A 3,611-nucleotide genomic window follows, 5' to 3' on the forward strand; every position below is an offset into this window, starting at 1 on the left:
GGGAGGTGCTTCCACGTATGTCAATCTCTGGTTGTTGTCTGTTCTTGTTGGTTCTCAGTCCACAGAACTCCCTTTAGGATGTTTTGTAGAGCAGGGTTGGCTTTGGCACAATCCCTTAGCTTCCGTTTATCCTGGAATGTTTTTATTACAGCATCATATTTGATTGATAGCTTTGCTGAATAAAGGATTTGAGGTTGGCAGTTTTTTTTTCTTTCAGGGTTTTATATATGTCTCCCCATTGCCTTCTTGTCTGCATGGTTTCTGCTGAGAGATCCGAGCTTAATCTAATTTGCTTGCCTTTGTATGTAATGCTTCTCTTTTCCCTAAGTACTTTCAGTATTGTCTCTCTATCTTTGATTTTGGAGAGCTAGATGATGATATGTCTTGGTGATTTTCTTTTGGGGTCTATCCTTCCTGGCATTTGTTGAGCATCTTGAATGCTTATCTTTTCACTTTTCTGGATGTTAGAGAAATTTTCTTCTAGAAGCTCTTCAACTATCTCCTCTGTGGACTTGTGTGATTCTCCTTGTCCAGAACGCCGATAATTCTTAAGTTATTCCTCTTCATGTTGTCCAACATGAATCTTAGACCTTCTTCAGATTTTTTTTATCCTTTTTTTCTGCTTGCTCTTCTATTTTAGTGGTCTTGAGAGATTTGTCTTCCAGCTCACTAGTAATGCCTTCCAGTTCTTCAATTCTACTCTTTTGCTTTTTCAGTGTATTTTCTGTTTCTGATATTCTATTATCAATCATTTGAACCTCTTTCTGTAGGTTTTGAATTGTTTCCAATCCTGTATCTATCATATTTGATTGTTTCTATAGCACATTCATGACTTCTTCATTATTTTTCTCAATTCCATTGTAAAGTGTTTTGAAACATTTTATAATCGTTTTTCTGAATTCCTTCTCAGGCATTTCCAAGGCCTGCCCTCCTACCAGAATGGAGTCCAGGTCTACCTCTGTAATTTGTCTCAGACATTTTATCTTGTTTCTGAACATGGGCTGATATGGTCATCTGATTTGTTTCTTAGACATATCTAGTGTTTTTGTGTGGCCTTAATACTTAATTGAGTGTGTGTTTTGGTATTTTCCAAAATCATTTTTGAGGATGACTGGTGTCTTGCTCTCCATGATATTTACCCTCAAACACCAACACATTTTCTGGTGATACCTAAGAAGCCTATTTCCCAGATTTCTGTAGCAGAAGATGATGATGAAAATTTTCTTGTACATTTAATGATTGTTGGCAAGAAATGTGCTGCTGATCTGTGTCTGAAAGGGGGTTATAGAATGGTGGTGAATGAAGGTTCCAATGGAAGATGGTCTATCATGTTACTCTTCATGTTCTTGGAGTCGGCAGATGAATTGGCCTCCTGGTTAAGCATACTTTGAGGATACTTGTCCCTTCTCTAGACAATGATCAAGTTGGCAAGTCCAAATATGATAAAACAGTACACTTATTTTTGCCTATGTATGGAGAGATTAAGGTAATTAAAAAATAAATACATAATAAAAGGCAATACTGCATTTTCTTTTTTTTTTAAAGGCTGTGACTGAGTTCTGAAAAATCAGTCATTGAAACTCTACTGAGTATAGCTTGACTTTGATACACCTTGGATTATCATGAGTCATAACTGACATGAAAGTAGCTGCTCTTTGGGGGTTATAATCTAGCTCATTAAAAAACTTTAATGAGTCAATAAAACCTTTTTCAGAATTTTCAAGATGTAGACCTCTAATTATTGCGTGTAGAACAAGTATTTCAAAACGGAAAGTTCCTAATCATGTGTAGAAACCCTTTTCATTTCTATGGAGAAGACAGAAATAAGGCAACACTATGTAAGGAGCTGTGGCAGCATAGTGGTTACGAATTGGGCTGCAAGCTGCAAGGTCAGCAGTTCAAAACTACCAATTGTTCCATGGGAGAAAGATGAGGCTTTCTGCTCCCATAAAGATTTACAGCCTCGAAACCCTGTACAGGGTCGCTATGAGTCGGAACCGACTCCACGGCACATAACAACAACAACAACAATGTAGGATAAACATTGTACTGCTAACCACTAGGTCAGCAGTTCAAATCCACCAGCACACCATGGGAGAAAGATGAGGTTTTCTGCTGCCATAAAGATTTTCAGTCTTCAAAGACCCAATCCAGGGTGACAATTTGTTGGAATCAACTCGATGGCAGTGCGATAAATGAATGATGAACTTTTCATCTCCCCCTTCTTGGAAGAGGTTTTCTGCTCCTGTAAAGGTTTACAGTCTTGGGATACAGGGCCAATAAGGGTTGGAGCCAACTTTACAGCATTTAACAATAACATAATATTTCATATGCTAGATGTTTTGTTAATTGATGATTCCTCCCCTCCATAAGGACTTTTGAATAAGAACAAGTAGAAAGGGAGAGCTCTTTTACAAAACTTAGTATGCTTGAAAACATAGAAGTTTAAAACTATGAGGACAGATTAGGGGAGTAAGGAGTTGAGATAGGAAAAATAATGACCATTCAAAGTGTTCATATCGTAATCCTTGGAACCTGTAAATATAATTTGTTACATGGTAAAGGGGTGTAGTAATAGATGGAATTAATGTTGCTTATAAATTAACCTCCTTAAAAATAGGGAGCGTATCCAGTCTGTCCTATGTAATCACAAGGATCCTTAAATATGGAGCAGGGAGGCAGAAGAGTAAATTGTCCTAGTGGTACGATGTGAGAGAGACTGCACTGCTAATTCCTAGTTTTGAAGATGACAGGTGGAGAAAATATTTATGACAACTAGGGAGAGGGTAAAGAGATCTAAATGGTGATATAAAGTTATTACATCCACATAGACTCACATGTGGAGTCTTGGTGTGGTTCTACAAGAAAATGCACTGAACCACATGTTGGTTTTAACTGCAAGATTGACAGTTAAAACTCACCAGCCATTCCTCAGAAACCTTTCATAGGGTCGCTATGAGTCAGAACTGACTCAACAGCACATAACAACAACATATCCAAGTGATAAATTATGGAAAACAATAGACCATGGTAAGGTAATATGTATATTACAAAGAGATAGATAAAATCACTATAGATAAATCGGAGTCTTTGTGTGGTGCTGTAGGATAAACATTGAACTGCTAACCCAAAAGTAGATGATTGAAACCCACCAGTCACTCCTCAGAAACCCTATACAGGATTGCTGAGTCGGAACGGACTCAATGGCACTTAACAACAACAGCATGGATAAACTTAAATGGAATTCTTAAAGAAAATGTTCAAAGAAGCCACAGGAAAACATGAAAGGAAAACAAAGGAATAAAAAGCATTGGAAACAGAAAATCATAAGCTTGTATCGATTTTGTTAAAGATAAAATGGTCTAATCATTAGCTACAATAGAGAAGCAAATCAAAATAACAATGAAATATCTCACTCAAGCAATAATAAAGTTAAAAAAACACAGAAAACAACAAATGTTAGCAAGAGTATGGAGAAATTAGGATTATGCCATTTGAACCCAACAGTTGCTCCTTGGAAAAAAGATGAAGCTATCTATCTGCTCCTGTAAAGATTCCCAGTCTCAGAAGCCCAATGGGGCAGTTCTGTCCTGTCCTATAGAGTCACTGTG

The 3,611-nt window shown here is 37.2% G+C and overlaps 1 pseudogene; it reads left to right on the forward strand.

The window, feature by feature from the left end:
* The window catches only part of LOC102810529, a 5,520-nt pseudogene extending 4,140 nt beyond the window's left edge, over positions 1–1,380 (forward strand).
* The last annotated feature ends 2,231 nt before the right edge of the window (positions 1,381–3,611 follow it).

Source organism: Chrysochloris asiatica, unplaced genomic scaffold (genome assembly GCF_000296735.1).
Source record: "Chrysochloris asiatica unplaced genomic scaffold, ChrAsi1.0 scaffold00013, whole genome shotgun sequence".
NCBI classification, from domain to species: domain Eukaryota; kingdom Metazoa; phylum Chordata; class Mammalia; order Afrosoricida; family Chrysochloridae; genus Chrysochloris; species Chrysochloris asiatica.